Source organism: Acanthopagrus latus, chromosome 5, assembly GCF_904848185.1.
Source record: "Acanthopagrus latus isolate v.2019 chromosome 5, fAcaLat1.1, whole genome shotgun sequence".
Classification (NCBI taxonomy): domain Eukaryota; kingdom Metazoa; phylum Chordata; class Actinopteri; order Spariformes; family Sparidae; genus Acanthopagrus; species Acanthopagrus latus.
In genome coordinates, this window is record NC_051043.1 from 28658416 (window position 1) to 28679578 (window position 21163).

General features: G+C 43.2%; 4 long non-coding RNA genes across 6 annotated transcripts; 3 read left to right on the plus strand and 1 right to left on the minus strand.

Annotated features, from left to right (window-relative positions):
- Positions 1–1515: 1515 nt before the first annotated feature.
- LOC119019634 lies at positions 1516–6375 on the minus strand. 3 transcript variants are annotated; one of them, XR_005075113.1, is made up of 6 exons: positions 5771–6375; positions 5592–5683; positions 5057–5084; positions 4421–4488; positions 3520–4306; positions 1516–2576 (listed from the first exon to the last, which is right to left on the minus strand). It is a non-coding gene; the product is annotated as an uncharacterized LOC119019634 (long non-coding RNA). The 3 variants fall into 3 exon arrangements; XR_005075112.1 differs by adding an exon at positions 4590–4671 and having other exon boundaries at positions 5592–6375; XR_005075111.1 differs by having other exon boundaries at positions 5592–6375.
- Positions 2474–3747, plus strand: LOC119019636. The gene is made up of 2 exons (XR_005075115.1): positions 2474–2599; positions 2826–3747. It is a non-coding gene; the product is annotated as an uncharacterized LOC119019636 (long non-coding RNA).
- LOC119019635 lies at positions 4711–5783 on the plus strand. Its single transcript, XR_005075114.1, has 2 exons — positions 4711–5334; positions 5495–5783. It is a non-coding gene; the product is annotated as an uncharacterized LOC119019635 (long non-coding RNA).
- A 10248-nt stretch (positions 6376–16623) lies between the features above and the next one.
- LOC119019803 lies at positions 16624–17522 on the plus strand. Its single transcript, XR_005075158.1, has 2 exons — positions 16624–16674; positions 17203–17522. It is a non-coding gene; the product is annotated as an uncharacterized LOC119019803 (long non-coding RNA).
- The last annotated feature ends 3641 nt before the right edge of the window (positions 17523–21163 follow it).

Genomic DNA, 21163 nt, shown 5'->3' on the forward strand with positions numbered 1-21163 from the left:
AACATCAGAAGACATTTATTGTACACACTGACTTCAAGTGGTTTCCGTGCTGGCTTTTCCTTTGTGTCCGTGTCAGCAGGGGGAGCTGTTGCTTTAAAAGTTGTTTTTTTTCCAGGATATTGTGTGAATCAGCTGGCAGCTCACACACAGTGACCTCCTTCCATCCTCCCAGCACACTGATGGGACACTGCACAGGCTCAGTGCTGGAGAGGGAGAGAGGGGGAAGGATGGGTGTAGCTGCTACAGCTTTAGTTGAAAATTTAGGTTTTTATTAAGGCCAAATTTTACTCCATGCAAGTAGAAGCCACAGGGAGGATTTGAACCTCTGGTCTCAGTGTCTGCAGGAGGCATGTACTTCACCAGGAGAGCTGTTCACACACCGTGTTGTAGTCATCCAACGTTCATCAAGTCGGCTGCAGGTTTGACACAGACTGGTTTTGGATTGGCTGCCGGTATCGTGGCATATATCACTCACATAAAGCCCGGCTTTAGCACAGCTACCTTGAGCCGGGTTGATCTCACACACTCGGGGAAAACAACACTGACCTTTAGACAAGTCTTCTCCTGCCGGTTTCTTTCCCCCACAAGAGCCAGCGGAGTAAACAGCGGGAGCTGTGGGGTCGTGGCTTTATGATGCTCTGCACCGCTTGACATTTGCATTCGAGGCGTCTAAGCTGGCTGCTGATCTTATTCAGACTGATTGACAATACGTGCAATTAGATTAAAGACTACATGTTGGTTTCACCAGACAATAGTGAGGGCTGTGTGTAGCAGTATGGTGCCTGATCGTCTTCCTCTGCTGTACTGATGATATGATATATGACTGCTGCTGTATGCTGTTTAAAGCTGCAGGCTTCAATGTCATGGGAGGCGGCGTTGGACTATTAAGAATATAGAGAGTCTAAAGAGCCAGAGAAAGAGAGAGAGAGTTCCATGTCTTCTCCACGAGAAAGATGTCAGAGCTTTCGCCTGTGGGAAGCACAAGTATAATGAGCAACCAGACCACAGTTCAATGTGCAGCCTTGAGAACTGCAGGGATGCTCTTATTCCACGCCTCGGAAAATATCCAGAGGCCTCGAGATGCCAGTTCACAGCTTTACTGTGGCATTTTGTAAAAACCTACCGCCTAAACAAGCTCTCACTGTGTGCATCATACTGATTAGCTCCAGGTTAGACTTTGTAATAAAAAGGCAACTCACTGGTGAGGTATCTTACTTTGAAACGTACACCGATGGGAGAGAAAAACATATTTAATCTTTCAGAAATGTGACATCTTTTATGCAGGAGCTTACGTTTTAGGTCGACCTCGGAGAGTAATATTGACATGTACGTGTGTCAGTTGTAGTCGGACTCCTGTTGTGTAAGGCTCCTGTGGTTGTGATGCTGAAGTGTTTTGGACTGAAGCCACAGAAAAACGATGATTGATCCTTGTGCCAGGATGGGAAATTCTCTGTGTGTATGCAGCTAAAACTACTTTAGTCCAGTGTAAAAACTGATTATATTACAGCTGCACGAGTCAGAATTTTTATCTTAACAATAAATCAAATAAGTGATGTGAAAACCGACACACTCACGCCATTTAAATATTGTTGAAAATAATCTTTTAGCGGTAAAACATGTGATTGGTGGGGCTGAGCCTGGCCAGCTCTTGAGGAGTGAGTTGGTTGCAAAATCATCTGGAGGAATAAATATTGTTTGTAATTATTATTTTTTAAATCATTAAAGTTGTGTGTTGTGAATGTGTCAGTGCTGCTCCAGTGGAAAGTTTATGAGCCGTCCAGGACTGAGGAGGCGGGTGTAGGTGGAGCGGGACACGTGATGCAGAAAGAACAAACTGGAAGCTAGAAAACTTTTTTGTCTCACGTGCTCATCAGCAGCTTCCACTGATATTAACTTGTCGTCTGATATCCAGTTTGTTGGATTCATTCCTAAAATAAACGTGATGTAGGAAGTTAGCTCCTCTGATGTTTACTGACGACAGTGTGAGCATGCAGCGATCACACGACATTCTCACTGCATGGAGGGCAAAAGACATCCCAGCTGCCACTTTCAGAGTATTTATGTCAATTACATCTCCATCCTTGTGAACACACAATGGAAAGAGAGCCATGTGATTGTGCTCTTAAGTGCTTCATTGATTACATAGCTTTGCTTCTTTGCAGAAACAAAACAGCAGTGAGAGTATTACAGACCTGTTTGCCCTCCGATGAACATGACATACCTCGTAGTCTATTACATGTTTTTTTCAAACAAACACCATCTTGTCTTGGTTGTTGTAGTCACTTATCAGCTTTTTCACACTGAAGGCTGGTTTATGAAATGCACTGTTGGTATGGCAACTGTTCTTTAGACAGAGCTGATTTTTTAAGGAGAGGCAGCAGCCTTGAAGAATGAATGTACCATCTGTATGATTTGATTCCACGGGAAGAATGCAAAGGCGCCCAGATCTCGTCCCAAAATGCTGCGAGGGGAGCTTAATCCTGAACCTGAGGGAGCTGACTGGAGACTTTGGCTGTTAAATAAAACAAAATGATGACCTCAGTCCTCGCCGTCTTCAATTAAACAAGAAGGATCGCCTACAAAGCAGAAAGCAGAACAAGTATGCAAATAGTTTGGTGTTATTCTTTTTTTATTCCTACGGGCAGGTGAGATGGTTTGTGTTTTCTTTTCTGTCTGATCTAAATTATTTTCTCTCCTGTGTGGGAAACAATGTTTTGCCAGGATAATGTTTGTTTTTTTGCCGTGTGGAATTGATTGCAATAAAATCTTTTATTTTAAGACAAAAAAAAAAAATTGTCATGTTTGTTTTTGTAATACTCATTTAGACCACAAGAGGCTGAAGTGCACGACCACCTCATGTCCATGTTGCAGGTGAGTTTTTGATTTCTCTTTGCACTTTAAACACAAGATGCATTTATTATGCATTAGCAGGTTATTGTAACGTGACTGTCACGTTGAAAAATGTGTCGTTCTAATCTGCTGTTAGCGTCACGTGTGGATTATCGTGTTTTATCAGCTCATGCCTTGTTTTATTCAAATTCTGATACATGAGCGGTTTCATGTGTCATTATAGTTTTACTGTCATTGTGGTCGCTGTCAGTCGCAGCTGTTAGTGTTCAATATATTTGCGTGTTCTCAGGTTTTATATCAGTTTTTTTACTCGGTTTTACACAAAATTTTCCCCTGCAAACATTTTTGTTTTCACGTTTTCCCAGATGGAGGATTCAAGCTTAATCTGAGAGTTGAACATATGTTTCTGTGTCGCTAAACTAAACCAAACCAAGCGTGAGCTTTGAGATTTCCTCTGCCGGCTTCCTATAATTCCAGACTGAGGACATTTATCTCCGAGGGTAATTCTTAGCCAAATTTATAGTCACATTTCCTGGGGCATGGAGCCTTATGAGAAATTTGCCTTTTAGGCGAGCTTTAGAGCTCCTTCTACGAGGAGCGTAACACAGAGAGATATAGCATTGTAAAGCTGTCAACACTCCCTTGATGTTCGAAAGCAAATTCATTCACCTCTAGAGCAGTCGAACGCAGTGACGGCAGTTTACTCTTCCTGTATTCAGATCAGAGCTAAAAAATGTTGATCATAAACTTCATGCCGAGCAGAGTCTGACTGAAGTGGTTGGAAGTACGGTCCTTCTCCACCAGTCAGAGGATCTGGCTGTGTGAGAACATGTCTGAGCAGTGACATGTTTTATTCAGAGCTGCATTCGCAAATATACAAAAAAAAAAAAAAAAAAATAGCTGTGCCTTGAATTTAAAAAGGCGATACCACCCCAGAGGAGGTCGGGCGACAAATCGACCGTGTTGGGACAGAGGCTAATTTTGGTGGGAAAAAGCCCTCGTTGACCGGATCATCCGCCTCCTTTATGTTCAGGATTTATCCACTTTGATGTCGGCCTCCGATGACAAGCTGCCAGGCCAGAAGAAAACACAAGGCAGACTTTAGTCTGAGGCCCGTCGGGAGCTGAGGGGAAAATGTGGCCACTCACATCTGGCTCAGTTTGATGGGCGCCACGTCCATTTTCTGATCCACGTCCGTGACCGTGGCGTCAGACTGCTCAACTTCTATCCGCTGTTTGTTAGCGAGTCTGTGATGATCCAGCCGTGGAGAATGGCAGCCTGGCGAGGGGAAAGGACAAAAAGGGCAGTCCTGTTTCTTAGTGTTGAAGGTGTTATTCTTTTCTTGCTTCAGTTAGTTTTGCCTTCAGAAAAGTTCCAGGTGCGCCACAGCTCAGCTGGGACAATCTTATCCACAGCGTCTGCAGTGAAGCAGAACTTGCTTCCTGGATGCTGCGTCCTTTGAGGACAGAGGATAAAGTGGGATAATAAATAGACAGGTTAGGCCACTCAGTTTCTCTAAAATGTAATATATTAGATCTATAAAACTTGATTCTAGGTGTTTTAGACGTACCGGCAGTGAAGCTCTACGAATGGCAGTATTGATTGGTATTTATCCTCGTGTCCTACATTGTTAGATTTCTGCAAAACATGGATATATTCCAATTTGTACATATCATAACTGTTCATATCATCAGTTAACTCAATGTTGGGACGTGGAAGTAACGATGGAGGCTTTTTACTTCAGGTTGTGAAACTGCAGGAGGTTTTTGACGAGACGTCAGGACGATTTCCAGCCTCAACATGATGTTTTCATGCTTTAACCTATCGAGACAATAAGTCAGAACGTGGCACTGGAAGAAGTTTCCATGGTTCTATCTATTCCTGCCGCTGTGTTAAATCACTGGACTTTTCTTTTAACGTTGCTCGCATGTTGTATTTTACCTGTTGTCAGTCATTTGTCTGTCTGTCTTTTTACAGCCTGTAATTACCTCCCTGTCCTCTGTGTTTACTGCCGTCAGCCATCACTCCCACACACACCTTGTTCACCTGTCTCCCATCTCCTCATCAGCCCAACATTTACACCGACCACTCCCCCACCCCCGCCCAAACCTCTCCACCTGATTGTCTGCGGTGTGTTGAGGCCCTGAAGTAAAACTATGAACATTTTCAGAAACTTGTTTTTGGAAACAACGATGCAGAAACTCACAGCTGCTTCTTGATTGGTCTCAACAAACCTGAAAAAAGAAGGAAGGGTCATCACATCACTGAATGAAAGATGAAGAAATAGCTCCAGAGAATGAAAGTACACACACACTTCAGAGAGGAGGTTAAACACTGATGTTTTCATTGACCACGGGCGAGAGTTGAGTTGAAGAGGAGGGATGTTGAAATATGGAGCAATAATTCTCTTGTCTTGTGTTGAATGTGTGCATATCAGTAAACCTCCCAATAAACATATGATTGAAAAAAAGTTGAAGTATGCAGGTAATGTTAAATCCCATGCAACAAGAAATTGCTGTTACCTCAACAATTATAATCGACTGCTAAATTAAAGGTGCACCGCTGCGATAAATGAAAATGTTCCGTCGCACTCGAGGATGAACTTTGTCATGTTTTTGTTTCTCTGTTCTTTCTCTCCTCGCAGCACAAACAACCCTCTTCACAAGAACAAAGCTGAGATTACAGAAGATTAAATGATAAAGCCGTTTACTTTGACTCTTCTTTGCTTCACAGTTTGTTACCTTGAACTCTTCCGAGCGGATGTCAAAACAGAAAAAAAGTCTTGAGTGGCTACGAGGAGAAGCGTCAAGGTCTTGTAATAAGTTGGGTTTCACTTAAAAAAAAAAAATGCCATCAGCTGTGGACACCTGTGTTTGTGTCACATGAATACAGATCAGTCTCCTCCCTGATGGACACCAACCTTCTGCACCTCTGTGAGCAAACACACAGTCCCGACGCCGCCACACACACTCACTGTCATTCTGTTTACAGAGTTTCACAAATGAACTTGTCTCCGCAGAAAAAAAAAAAACAGCCTTAAATGCAAATGACAGCGAGTCTGTTGCCAAGAGCCAAGTGTGGCAGAACACCAACTATTTTGCCTGTCAGCGAGCTCCACTAACAAATCAACAGTATGCTCGCTGTTGGCAGGAGAGCACTGTGACACTATCCTCTCAATTACACTGCACGGCGACGCCAGCTTTGCTTGATTGTGGGTCATCCATCAGATAAACACCACATACACTTAAAACGTCATCCCATCCGCTGGTGTGGCTCCAAAAGTGTGAATCTGCTGATGGCATGCAACGCAGGACATACACGAGTTTTTCAACAGTTCAACGTTTCAACACATCACGACTGAGATGTGTTTTATTTTAAAGAAACATCTTTTGAATCTGTTACGGTCTCGTCAACTGCAGAGACGGTTTCAGGTGTGATATCTTGTTCTTGAGTCCAAGAAAGATGGATGACAACAAACATGTTGTCATGGTCCCGTCATTTTAGTTTTTTTTTCCGGTCTTCTGTTTTTCGTCACCAGCCTGATTTCGCCTCCACACCTGTCTTGTATCAGCTTAATTGTTACCTGAGCTGCTCCGCGGTCCGCTGTGCCTCCACACCTGCGCTGCATCTTTGTCGTTAGCCCTTTCCCTCGGCGCTGTCTCGTCCCTGTTTTCTAGTGTTTCCCCCTCTCACCTGTGTTTCTGCGCCTCCCTCCTCCTGCACCTCCAGTCCAGCCTCTTTGTTCAGTCTTTGTTCAGTCACCTGCTGAGTTTCCACGATCCCTGAGCCTGTTTTTCTGTTTCCACTGATGCTTCTTCCTGTCTGCATGTTCTTTTTGTTGCTGTGACCAAAAATAAAACTTCATCCACTTCACTCCTCTGCTTCACCCTCTCTGCTTCGATGTGACGGGATGCAACCAACAACAGCTTTGCTAAAGTGTGAACATCGACCCCTCATTGACTTTCATACCCAGTCATGACACTTGCTGTGTCTCTGTTCAGGGTCTGCAGATGGTCCAGATGCGTCTCACAAATGCTCCTTCTTCTCTCTGTTTTTGGAAGATGCACCACTACTATCCTTTGTGGCCTCACATAACTCAAGATTCTTTGCCTGCCCGAAAAATAAGAAAGAAAGAGAAAAAATGGCGGCAGAAATCGTGACGTAAGGGTAAAACATCTGGTGACGCAGCCAGGAAAGAGGATGCAGACCTGAAATGAGACACAGCAACTGTCACCTGTTGTTTACCTGTGGAATGTTCCCTGCAGGTTTCTCTGGAGCGTTTCACCACTTCCCCCGTCTTTTCTCCCAACTTGTTTGAAAAGTGCTGCTGGCATCAAATTCAGAATAAACAGATATTTGCAAAACACTAAGAAATATTGCCTCAGTACCACTTTCAACTAAGTGTGTATCAGAAAACGATATTATCAGTTTTTGTTTTGTGTGTTACAGGAACTTTTTTGGGATCAGGGTTGTACTCGGTGGTGCCCTGTGGCCGGCCTCTAGCTGAGCCGTGGAGCAATGTTTGTATGAGTAGGTCCCTGTGTGAGCGTCACGATTCACATTCATGCAGTCGGATCATTCCAGTGGTCGACAGTGGAAAAGTGTTTGCAGTAAAGAATGAAAAAACCTGGTAAATAATAATATATTTCACCTGGTCTGCATGTCAAAGTATCTTTGATGTCCAAGATACTGAACCACAAACTGGTCCTGGTGTGCTGGTCGCCCACCACCATCGATGTATGAATGCATGCATGAGTTACTGTAAGTCGCCTTGGACACAAGCGTCTGCTTAATGCCATAAATATGAATATATATTATCGGCGAGGCCAGAGCAACAGTGACGCCACCGACGCCTTTCTGAAAAGCTGACAGATTTTCAACTCGAAGCGCTCGGAGCAGTCACACAAAAAAGGTGCAAACATGGCAGTGAACTAAATATACAACCACTGCTTTTAACTGGAGAGGACCTCCAAAGGCTGCGATTCCTTCACTTACTAAAACTGAACAAACTTTTTCATAATTGAGTTTTTCTTTTGCAACATCTCTTAACATCTTTAAAAACCACAAGGTACACTTTTATAAACTTCATTATATATTTTGAAATGAGGGAATTGAGAGAGCTTTGACCCGAGCTCCTTCTGACAGACTAAATGATAAAAAAAACCCACTAGAATATATTTAATTACAGCATAAATATTGTTTATGCTTGCACACATCTACCAAGCTGCACACACACACTGACACACACACACACACACACACACACACACACACACACACACACAGCCCAAGCTGTAGATATGCCGACACGTTCAGCCTGTCTGTTTCCAGATCACCCTGGTTACTGAGCTGCAGTAATTGGAGGTGATGAAATGTACCGACAGCCCTCCTCACATCTTCGCTGCTATTTGCAAGTTTCAGTCTGTGCTTGACCTTCTCTGTGCTGCTCGTCTGGGTGACACGAGTTTAAATTTTCTCATTTTAAAGATTGTATTCTTTTCTGTCAGACGAGTTGTTTCACCTAAATTACCCCAAGACTGGGTTTGTTTGCCCGCTGCACCGATACAGTGGAGGTAAACTGAACTTTTTTTGTGTGTTAGTCACAACATTCAAAATATATGAGGAGAAAGAAGTCACGTCTGAGCTGAGCAGAGCACCCGGAGCTGCTGGTTTATGGAGTCTTCCTGATGAACAGATGGCTTTTATTGTTACCGTAAACGTTGACTGTGCCGGGCTCGAGGTGAACACAGCCGGAGGTAAGGCAAAGACAAACTTCAAGACAAACTGCAGCCAGTTTGACGAAAGTTAATCCAGTAACGAGGTGGCTAATGGAGTTTGGCTGCTGTTAGACGGTTTCCACCTGCTGGTTCAGTGATGCAGCCAACGTTTCATTCATTTCCAAGTAGCTATGTAAAGTTCAGGAACTAGACCATACCACTAATTCAACCACCCGTGTCTCGTCAACTCAAACACCTGACCTCTGTCGTCAGATTGGCAGCTGTCAGTCTCGGATGAATCCCACTCTTGGCCATGGTGTACATGATAATTACACAAACTAGATGCACAATGGTGCTCTCGCTCGCGGTGATTTTGGAGGAGAGACGCCACCGTCCTTCTACTTCCGGCTCACGGCCCCAGAAGAAAATCTCGAGCCTGCACAGAAAGCAAAATCTGATCCGATCTGAGTGAGATAATATATGAGGGAGTAATGTGACCATGTTTTAATATGACTATGAGAAATCCGATCTGCTCTGATTTTAGTCAGACTAAGGTGTATACATGTGTCTTAAAAATCCAATCATAGCTGGACTAACCCAGTAATTCGGTTTTCTTGAGTGTCGTGTCTTTGATACGTAGTTGTGTGGTGGAGGGACCTCCCTACCTGAGCATGTACGTAAATATGTGCAAGAAATTCGGTTTCATGGTGACTTTAAAATTAGAGAGAGGGAAGAAAATTCCTGGATCATTTCAGCCGTTTTATCCAGATCGGCACCAAAAGTTGATGAGGTGTATTCTGGGTCGAGACACACTGACTCTCCCAGTTCTGTGGAAATAGGTAGAGTGGTTTTTGCGTAATCTTGTCGACAAACTAACAAACTAACAAACGAACAAATCAACCATTAGATGATCAGGAGCAACGACTAACTCACTCGCTCGTGTTGTTATCTTCTTCGTGTCGTGGTGTTCAGGCGTCAAACACACAAGAAAAACAAACCAAAAACCTCCCGACAAGGAAGTCTCTGTTTCGTGTTAACTGTTAATTCATATTTTACGGCCCCGTCTTCGCTGTGTATCTCTGAGCTTTTCTGTACCTGCTTGTTTGGCGCAGCAGTGATGAATTCTCTGATGATGAATTGTCATACAAAACTGCACATTATAAAAATGGATGGCACCGGATGGGAAAATGAGGAGGATCTATTTGCACAGCGGTGCGGCGCTGGGACTCCCTCAGGAGAATTAAATACCATCATTGGAGAATATGTGACTGCATTTTATCTTGTTCCTCTCCTCAGCCGGAATATGCAGAACATCGGAGGCACACAGGCACTCTGAGACGTCCCATTTCAAATATATTTATATCCGTTTCATCCGATTTAAGAGTCTCCCACAGTCTCCAGAATTGCTCGAAGGCTCTCGAGTCAAATTAACGAGGCACATGCGATGATGAGGCGTGTTTTATTTCCGTGACCAAATTTGGACCTTTATTTGTTCAAGCAGTGTTTACAGAGCACAGCGACTCTTTATTAACGCCTCTCGTTCCCCTCTGAGCGACGCGACTGCAGTTTGTGAGGTCGAGGAGCAGCACCAACAGAACCGCTGAGGTTTAAAGGGGCACTTCGGTGATTTTAGTCGTGGTTTTATTTCATTCTTCATAAACACTTTTTGGAGCGGCCATGCCACAAATCAACAATACTACGACATATGTAGTATATATTATGACGAACTACATACAGATTCTTGTCTCCTTATTGTCTTTAAACCATCCCTCTTTCCGACAGTGGCAGAAAAGTGCGACACAACTTAAAAACCTAAACTGTAGCTCCTATTTTGTCCTCCGTGGCTCTCCGTTCCCGTCAGAGGTCGGTGCAGTCAAGAAGGCTTGCCATCGGTCAGCGGTGTGAATTTTTGTGTCAGAGTTTGACAAACACTCACACAGATTAACTTCACCTCATTGGAACTTTAACACCCTTGACACCAGACCCTCACTTGAGATGGCAAAGACGTGATATATTCGGCGAGGCAGATTGGCAGCTCAATAGCTTTTTAGATGACTTTTTATCTCTCTCTATTTTGTGTTGATTGGAAAAGACATCTGTGTATTTATTTTCTCATCACTGTGGTCAGCGACGCTGTGATTGCACGCAGCGTGAGGCCACTTGCTCTGCTCATAAGAGCTGTTGAAAATAGTTCAATAGCCTCTGACTGGCAGCCAAGCTGAGTGCAGTGGTGTGAAGCTCTCTGTGATACATCTCAGCTCTCTGACGCCGCTCGCTGTCATCTTAATGTGGAAACGTGGAAATGAGCCTGATGATTTCACTTAACGTTAAAACAAATAGAGGTCATCGCTCACAGACCATAGTGATGGTGTAAACAGATATACAGTATGTCAGAGTACTACACACACCATCATCACTGCATCCACTACTACAATAGAAGTGCTTAACCCGACACACAGTACCTCCTATTTACTCCATAGACTGTATACCATATACTATATGCTGTGATCCCTAGATAGATCTCTGCATGATAGATCTGTAGATATCTAACTATCTAGAGGTATAGATAGGTAGATATGTAGATAGATCTCTGGATGATGTATCTATAGATAGACAGATGGATACGTCAATCTCTTGATAGAATTCTAGTAAGATGGATGGATCTCTAGATGTTTAAATCTCTAAATGATAGATCTGTTGTTTGACTGATACATGGATAGATCTCTAACTAGATCTCTAGCTCGATGGATGGATGTATAGTTACATATATGTTTAGATTCCTAGTAAGATGGATGGATATCTCGATGGTTAGATCTCCAAATGATAGATCTATAGATTGATTGATATGTAGATACATGATTGATCTCTAACTAGATCTATAGTTTGATGGATAGATCTCTAGATAGATGTATGGATACATACTGTATATTCAAACAGATAGAAAGACAGATGGATAGATCTCTAGATGGATAGAAAGAGATCTAGATGACAGATTGATTTCTTGATAGATTTCTAGTAAGATGGATGGATCTCTAGATGTTTAAATCTCTAAATGATAGATTTGTAGATTGACTGATACATGGATAGATCTCTCTAGTTTGATGGAAAGATAGATAGATAGATAGATAGATAGATAGATAGATAGATAGATAGATAGATAGATAGATAGATAGATAGATAGATCTCTAGTTTGATGGACAGATCTCTCGATGATTAAATCACCAGCTGGACCTCTGGATAAATGGATCTCTACGTTCAGGTGTACATGTTTTTTTTTCTCTATTTAGCCTTCACACCAGTCGTACATCAAGTCTGTTTGTGTCATTTGTTAACGTCGCCTCTTGGAACATCTATCTCAGTTTCGCCGCGGGGGGTCGACTCTGTCTGAGTAATTGGACGTGCTGATTAAAACACATGGAGGAACGTTGCTTTTAATGAAGTCCTGACGATAATGCTAACAGTTTGGGTAAAAGTAATGATAGTGGCATTACAAATGTCTCACCCGTTGGCTAGAGTTCAATTACATGGCGTTTTTTATTACGCCTTGACTGCCTTCCAGGCTCCATTACGCGTTGATGGAGGGCAGATGAACTGAGGACGAGCATCTGGTTCATTCCGCCTGTGTTTTTTTATTTGTGCTGAAGACAGTTTCAGTTGGACACAAATCATCCTGGTTTGAGAGAGAAAATAAACCTTGTGTGTAACTCAACATATACAGATATACATTGTGTTGTGTGCGTTCAGCTTCTCGCACTGCTTATGTTTTGTGTGATGTCACGGCGATTGACGCGGACCTCTCAAACCACAGCTCCTCCTCGAGCTGACTGCATAATGGCCCAAGGGAGACACAGTAATGGCAAAGCGAGACAGAATTCAATTTCCTGATTATTTTGTTATGATTGTAATTACAGTATGTCCACATGGCACACGGGTTTCCATTTAACACAGCGCAGTTAAGAAGCCGTACATCAGAGGCAAAAGAAATGACCTGACATTTCCATAATGGCCGACTGTAACTGCGCTAGTCATTTTTTTCATTTATAGCGGCTGTCATTCCGGCTGCTCCTTCGGCATACAAATCCATTATTTCCCCCGGAAAACTCATAATTCATAAGCTCATTACGGAAGGGTGTGAATTAAAGAGGGCTGTGTGCGTCCTTTGTGCAATTTCCTGATCAGGAGTGGCCTAGTTTATAAAGTCAAGAACAGTTTCAAAAGCTTTTTAGTCTCCCAACTTCTGCAGATTCTCTCGGTGACTTTGAAAGGACCCAGTGTTACACAAAGCGGACTTTTCTGCACACTCCACTTAGCTTAGCCACGACTTCTCACAGTGCTGCTACGAGCCGGGCCTTCGCGCGACCCGGCTTTCTCAAGTGTTGTGTCTTTTACCACCAGTGCACATTTGATCATCACCTCGTGCTGCTGCTGTTGGTCTCTGGATGAGGAGGTGAGGGATGTTGAATGTTATCTTGCTAGCCAGTAGGGGGCAGAAGCGATCCACGTCTCCTGCTCTGTGTAATCGAGCAGCTCCTATCTAATTTGGGGCAGGAGGTGCAGCAGGGAGAAATGCCTTTAAGCTCCACTGCCTCTATAGACCCAGATGCATCAGGGAAGGTCTGCTGCTCCAAGGTCAGCCATCTGAGGACCAGCACTGACCGCAGCTCCTCTCCCCTTCCACTGATGGCTGCTGGACTAATTGGCTATGGGTTCCTTCGGTAATACTGAAAATGAAACTGAGGCGAAATGACAGCCCCTCTGGACTATCTGAGATGAGACTCTTTCAAGGTCCCATATGGCAATTGTCAGAGTCGTGGGCTGTTTGACTGGAACCCTCCATATCCTATTTCATTAGCCTTGTCTGTTGTTGTGGATGAGAAGTAATGCGGTGGCAAAGTGCATCTCAACAAACCCCCTCTCTCTCTTTCTCTCTCCGATCGTAGCGGTGAGATCACCACCGGGGCAAATAAGCTTAGTCATGGATGCTGAGTTTACTCCCTCACTCTCTTTTGTGTGTGCTGATTGATGGCGCGTAATCTATTAAGAGGATTTGTGCTAGTTTGAAATTGAGGGCAGAAGTGTCTGAGAATCAGCTTTTCTTAATGTCAGGGAAATCCTGGTCGAGAACCGCAGGAATAAAGAAGCGACGGGGCAACTTTTTTCACAATAATACTGGGAATACTCATTAGCTGTGAACGGTGTTAAGCAGCTAACACGCGCTCTCACGCAGACGATGTGTTCAAAGATAAACATTCACACAACTCTCTTGACATATGAACGCCTGGAGACGAATATGTGCGTCATCACAAGGCATCTATCTTATCACGCCCAACCTCAGCCCTCAGTCATCCCTGCAGGCTGTTTCCACCGGCGACGTGTTTAGTTACAATGCATCAGTGAATAAAACAGATTGCACCTTAGAAATTAGTTTACGTTGTAGAGTTAAAGATTTACAATATGCAACAAATCTGCATTATATTGTTGTAACAAAAACAAGGAGAAATCTGCGTTTCAAAGGGCGACAGTGCGTTTCATGTAGTCACCCGTTGTTGTTACTTCCATTCCAGGCCAAAAAGGAACTGTAGGTCATTAAATTAGGAAGTAAAACATGCTATCAGAATTAGCCGGTGAACGCTATCGATGTGGAAACAGTCTGTAAGATAAATCTAGCTGCTGCAAAGTTTAATTACAGTTTACTGCAGCTACACCCACAAACCTGTACTTTCACCATCAGCTCTATTTCGCCTGTCAACTTTTAAAGTTAAATGTTTTAAGGTAATCTCTTTCTAAAGTAACTTATTCAAGACCTTGTCTTTGAGCTGCAGGGCTTATGCAAAATGCCGTTTGTTACAGAATAAGACAGATACTGAATAAAAACTTCTCACGTTTTTAAAAGTTATCACCATTCTTATCTCGGCGTTCAGAGTGAACCACCTGACCTGCTGCTGTGTTGTGTGTCAGTGCGTTTTCTTTCTTGAACTCCAGAAGCAAATGATGTGATTGTTTTTTTTTTTTATTATTATTTCCACCAGAGGCAACAAAAGGAGCTCGGGTACTTTCATTATCGCCGGCTCGACTGAGACGGAGCCACGTAAGAAATACGGGCCTTGTAACCTGCAGCCTGCCTTCGGAAATTTACAAGAAAAACAGCGAGGCCCTTTACAGAGAATTTATATTGGAAATAATTTTGATCAGACAAGTCCAAGAGAAGATTCATCTCTGTTGTTCTGCCTCTTATTGGATTTCACTTTGTTTTATGTGAAAGGGTTCTGAACTGTTGGCTTCCAAGAGTTTGGTGGCCATTTGATAAGAGAGCACAGTAATGATTTGGCGGTGCAATTACCCCTCGGGAGCAGGCGGCAGCGACAGCTGGGGAAGGACAAGAGTGTGTGTGTGCTTCTGTGTGGACGTGGTGAATGTCAGCCAGATGTGGAGGGAAGCCCATCAAAGAGGAGCTGAATTAGTTGTTATTGCTGCTTTCATGCCGACTTCCCTCAGAGATTATGAAGGATCTCTCCAACTTTTTAAGAGTCTGGCTTTTTGGAGTCCTTATCTGATCTGTGAAATCAATACTTTGATGATAAAATGTTGTTAAAGTGATGAGTACTAAGTTCGGCTTTTGATTCCATCTCAAGGTTCTTGCTGGGACACGTGGTGTCTTTGTAGTCCAACCCCTGTCAAACCTTTAGGATAATGATCATTGTAAACGGTGTGTTTTGAAAGTAATCATACTAGTTTCCCATTTTGTTTCACTGCACTCACACATCAGCATGCGTATGAATATTGTGGAGCAGAGTGTCTGTGGAGGTGGTTGACCTCTAGTTAGAAGCACTTTCGAAAGAAAAAGATGCAACCTGATCTCTACAATAAGCGTCAGTAAAGTCAGCTAGGTTTCTTTAAAACCAAAGAAAGTTTGCGTGTGTTGCTGTTTTAGCTCAGATTATCTGGAGATGACTTGAGATGCGGAGCAGCTGCATCTTCTGACATGCCGGTAACAAGCATGAAGGTATTTACCTTTCAGTTACGCAGCACAGTTTGTTGTCAGTGTTTCCTTGATATACATTCCATACAACAATTCTACTGGCAGCTCCTTTTGGTGTCCCATTCAAAAACGGCTCTAGAGATTTGAAATATCCGCCCTTGTGCCTTTGCTCTGTTGAATATTTGGGGCCGTATTCATAAAGCTGCCTTGTACGAGATGTTGCTTCAAAATTCAATAATTTCTGAAGTTTCCTTCAAGACTGAAAATGTTATTCACAAAGCATCTTGGCCTCTACATGCGCCCCAAGGTGAAAATCTGTCAGGAGGAGGGAGGAGGACCTTTAAGAGCTTGACGAGGACAAAGCGGAGGGAGAAATATTCTCAAAACACTGACTCGGCTGTGAGTTGATGAAACGCTTCAGTTCAGTCAAGCAGGGATAACTTTCGTGGTCAGTCTCATAAGAAATGCACTCACATCGCCGACACAACGCAAGTGACATTATAACACATTGTTCTTATGAAAATATAATGAGCTGCAGCTTTAAGTGGACTCCCAACAAGCAGCAGGGATCTCTTCCATTTTGCAACAGGCAAATCAGCCACCAGTGAACAAAACACCAGAGATACTTGAACCCCCTGAAAAAACGTATTTGCTGGGCACTGATTCAGACTAGTCTAGAGGAAAACCACCGTTTCTATGCAATTAGATCAAATTCATTCAGTTTCAAGGTTCCCTAACCTGTTATTTAATATTTTAATTAACTACACAGGGATCTGTACCAATCAAAGAGTCAAGTACAGAATCAAGTACAAAATTAGTGATGGTTTGCCGTTAAAAAAATATAGAAAAACAATATAATTGTGTAGCCGTCACATCGTGTAGGACTTGCTGCATTTTTTAAAAATTTGTCACTCTGGATTGATCGCAGTGGATTCAGATCAGCTGTGTGCAGGCTGGTTCCTAATTAATGAGTGAAAGCAGCTTGAGGTGTTCACCTCTCAGCCAATCAGGGTGTGACGACGCCCCATTTTGTGAAGGCTTTAAGACAGGTGAGACTAAATCCGACGATGACTCACTGCAGAACTCATCCTAGTAGCCGAGGCAGCCAGATGGTTGAGGAGAAGTTGTGTGTGTGTTTCTTGCCGATCTGAAATCTGACACTAAAATCTGTGTAAATGTGAATTTGTTTATGTGAAGCTTAAACGATTTCTTAATTAGCGTGACACGTGTTTGACCCCCTCAGGCACAAACCCAGAAAGAAAAAACACATTCAGGAGGAACAACATCCATAACCAGCTTGAATTCTGATAATATTGATAAATATTATCGTGTTAGTAGTTAATCTACAGGCGACACATTGAAATAAGCCAGAAATGATCTCTGCTTTTTGTAGTCATGCTCAGTCTTACTGCTATAGTATGATAATAATGATTATAATGTAACGTGAATTGTAAAAATAATAATAATTGTCAAGAAGAAAGAATTTATCTTGACTTTTTGATCCGTAACTTTCCTGTAACACACACTGTCATCTTATCTAACAGGCAAGACGACAAATAATTATAAAATGTATGTACAAACAACTTAACGACACTGAAATGAGTTGCAGTTCTGCACTTCTGTTCACAACAAGTCTGTTTTTTGTCTCTTTGGTAGAATCCATCCGGAGCTTTCCGCCAAACTGATCCTTGAATAAATGGAAATTCTGTTTGAGGTCGAAGGTCCGAGTCACCTTCATACGACCATCTGCTGAACAGGAAGGGGTTTGATATCCCTGTATGTAAATAAGCTAATTTACCTGAGTGTAAAAATGTTGAAGCATGACGGAGCATCTGCAGAAACCCCGAAGAAATCGCTGCCGGCAAATGTTTTCCGTCATTTTCCAGAGTGTTATTTGCTTTTTACCTCGACCCTTAAGGAGAGGCCGCTCACACCACAATCTGTCTGATAACTACCATCTGTCATCGAGCGCATCTGTGGACTTGAATTTGCAGAGATTCTCTTCTGTGTTTGTGCTGATTACTGTTCGATTTGGACACGATCAGTGTTACCGTTGATGTGATCGAGGGGGCGTGGCTTCAGCGCTCTGCAGCTCCCTCTCATGTGACCTCTCGGGGAAGCAGACGTAAACAAACTGGAGATCAGCACGATGCAACGACTTGTTGTAGTAACGTGTTGCAGTTTGTTCTTCGTGCACGTGGAGTCCTTTCAACGATGGCAACTGTGTTTTTTTTTTCTTTGTTTTGTTTGATTTGCCAGGTTTTGAACAGATTTATTTGTTATGGTGGAATTATTCTTGCCTCAGTCTACGTCTGAGGAATTCAGTTTTAAAAAAAAAAATCATACATCGTTCTCAGTTTCCTCTCTTGGATCACCTGTGTTAATGATTTTGTGTTGTTTTGATTTTCAGCTTCTGGTTCTTTTTCTTTTTCTTAAAGACTGAGAATAAAATGTTTGTGCCTCTTAAAACAGCTTTTTCTTGTTTCCAATAGAAGAGTTGGAGATGTGACCCATCTGGTGTTGAGTTTATGTAAACTTAATGTTACAGGTGCATGGTCAGTAATAATCATTGGTATTAGACTGTATCTAAACTGCTGATGAGAAGGAAGTCCATCCATGAGAACGACTGGTGAACTGGTGATATGCTTGATATCGATCACTGCGTCCAGAGTCTGTTCCTTTTAGTTGCCTGCCTCAGTCATTGAACCTGATTTTTTTTTGTGTGCAATGCTCAACTTTGACGATGATCGGGACGAGGACAGGTGGAGCTGTTGTTTCTTCTCCTGCCCAGACAGTGAACAGGGTGGGAAGTGATGTTATTGACAGACTTGGTGGGTATTTTGAGTTGTTTGATCGTGAAATCCTTGATCCTGATTTCTTCCAGTTCATCTGTGGTTTGGAACTCCCTCTCAATGAGAGCGATCCGGTTGTTGAGTCCAGAGAGTTTATCATCACTTGGAATGAGCATGTAGCTTTCTTCTGTGCAGGGTGTGGACGTTGTACCTGAGCCGGAGAACGAACCTGGTGGGAATCTTTTATTTTGAGGAATGGAGTTAGCTTTGCCCCCTGTAGTTGTTGTTGTATTACCCTGGTACATGGTGCAGACTCTGTCGAAGCACTCATGGATGTCTTGCTTTAGCTGGTTGGTTAATGTTAAGTGAAACAGTCAATAAAGGAAAAACAGAAAAGAAACAAAGGAAGTGTCTTTGTCCGAGGAATGTCGTCCGTTCGGTTTGAGGCCACCTTGGATCTAACCAAGTGTCGTGAGAGTCGTGTTAATTAGAATGATCTCATCCTGTTAATATATACTGCTATTGCCTGCTAATGCTAGCTAGCTATCTTGCTAACATTGGTTATTAACCTGTTAACATACTGAGAACTTTGCCAAGAAAATCCCTCCAAGTGTCTGACTGCACTGCAATCCATCTCTTAAAACGACATCTGTTGTTTGATTTTATTTTATTCTGCCACTTTAAATCACGCACATCACACAGAGGTCTGTAAACTACAAAAATCAGCAGGACATTGCCCTAATTTAAAGTCAGTAGCTGGTTTACCCGAGTGTAACAGGGTGTGAGGGGCTCTGCTGAAGGCTTTGCACCGGATATACAGGCATGAATACAGTATTTCACAGTTGTTACCTTCACTTTTGGCTGGTCTCTGTTGGACGGCGCCCGCTGGTTTCCTTTCCCTTGTTGCATGCTAAGAGCAGATGCACCAGGTGGAGGTGTTTTGACAGTTTGTTTGGGGACACCATGAGGACGACGAGCCCTGCCTCAGCATGACTGCGACACATGAAAAGCCACGGCAGCAGCGTGGTGCAGAGGAGGCCATTCCAGCCCGTTGGCATGCTGTTTTTCAGCAATGAAAAGGCAGATATGAGGCTGTCGGCCATCCTGTCACAAAACACTCAAACAGATGCAGCACAGGCCTCGGCTTCATGGACGTCTAAAACCCTTTCACACTGGGATTATGCAATAACACTGCACTGAAGTCTCGTCTATACGCCGCCTTTCACCGGAGACACGGTCAGGACAACTGAACACAGCCGTGACTCTTCCTTGTTGAATTTGTTGCAAAAAACAGACATGTTTTCGCCGGCTAGGCGCCTGGCTGACAGATGTTTTCCAAGCAGAAGAGTCGGTAGGACAGACAGAGTGACGGTGACATTTCCACATATAAATCAGCATTTTTTTTCCCTCACGAGTTGCGAAAGACACAACCTGTGACCATGTTACTACCTCCACTAGTAGATCAGAGAAACCGCACCACCCCCCTCCACATCTGTTACCAGAATAAGGCAGAATAACAGCTCAATATTCCTTGAAACAGGCGGTGTGAGAGGGCCTGCATCCACGTGTTTGCATGCTTCAAAACACCCAGTTTAATTAGGAACAAAATGCCACAGCTCGTCGCTGGCTCGGGTCACACCTCCAGGTAGAGTGTGTGTGAAAGCTCTGCACATGTGTAATAGTTAAAAATGTGAGCTACTACCGAGTGTTTTGTTCAGTTTATACCAGCAGTTCACTTAGCGAGTACAGTTTTAGCGCCACTGTGAAAATAAGACCAAAATGTTAACAAACCGTAATTATTCTTTAATTATTCTTTAAGCTGAGTTGTTGTTGTTGTTGTTGTTGTTTAAGCTGTTGTTTTCCCGTAGCGTTCGCCATGTGAAAAAGCAGACAGGAACAGTGTTTCGTGCTCATATTTACACTGTGAAAGCTGTGATGAGAAGTATTCTGCAGTGTGCACCAGCTGCACGATGACACGATCATTATTCCCTCGTATACATCCTTCCCCCTTCCAGCCTAAATGTTGCACGAGGCGGCAGATGAGCAGATGTCATCTACTTTGTCCGGCCGTATATCCTTTTGCATGTCCCGCTCATTAATAATTAGCCGCAGAAGGCTTTAATCATGAGAGAGCGGGGTGAGAGCAACAGATTGTGATTGATGGGTGGTGCGTCTGCTGAGACGTGGGTGGAGGAGACTGTAATGGCACAGACAGCACGTCAGCAGATGGTTGGTGATACAGAGCCTCAGCCTCGCTCCTGATAGGTTAATTAGCCCGATAAGTAAAAAAAAAAAAGAAAATGTGTTGGTCTTGGCACCTTGTCTGCAACTGGTTGATATTCCCCTTCATATGGTCATCACTTATCTTTCCACGTCCAGGAAGCTGCAGACGAGCCTATCCTCTGTAGTCGAGTGAGATACAGACTGTCAACGCTGCGCGATGGGGAGATGTCAGCTCCCGCCTGTCTGCTGACAGGAGACTGGTGTTACTAGCAGGCGCCATTCAACAAAAAAGGAAGAGATTGCGTCTAAAAACCTGAATCTCTTACGTAGGCAGAAGATAATTCTGTCGGAGCGTTCGCTGCATCCTCTGAAACATGTTTTTGTACGTTTCGTTTGCAGCAGTTTGTGATTTTTACATTCGATGGTTTTGATTCATTTTTCTTTTTCTGGATTTGAATATTGTTGGAAACTAAAGGAAGACAGATTACCGGCTGAAAAATTCTGCGTGTTACAATTTTTGTTATCGGTGATTTAAAAATGTGCTGCTTTGTCTCTGATGCACTGTTGATCCTCTCCACACAATGTTCCTCCTGCAACAGTAT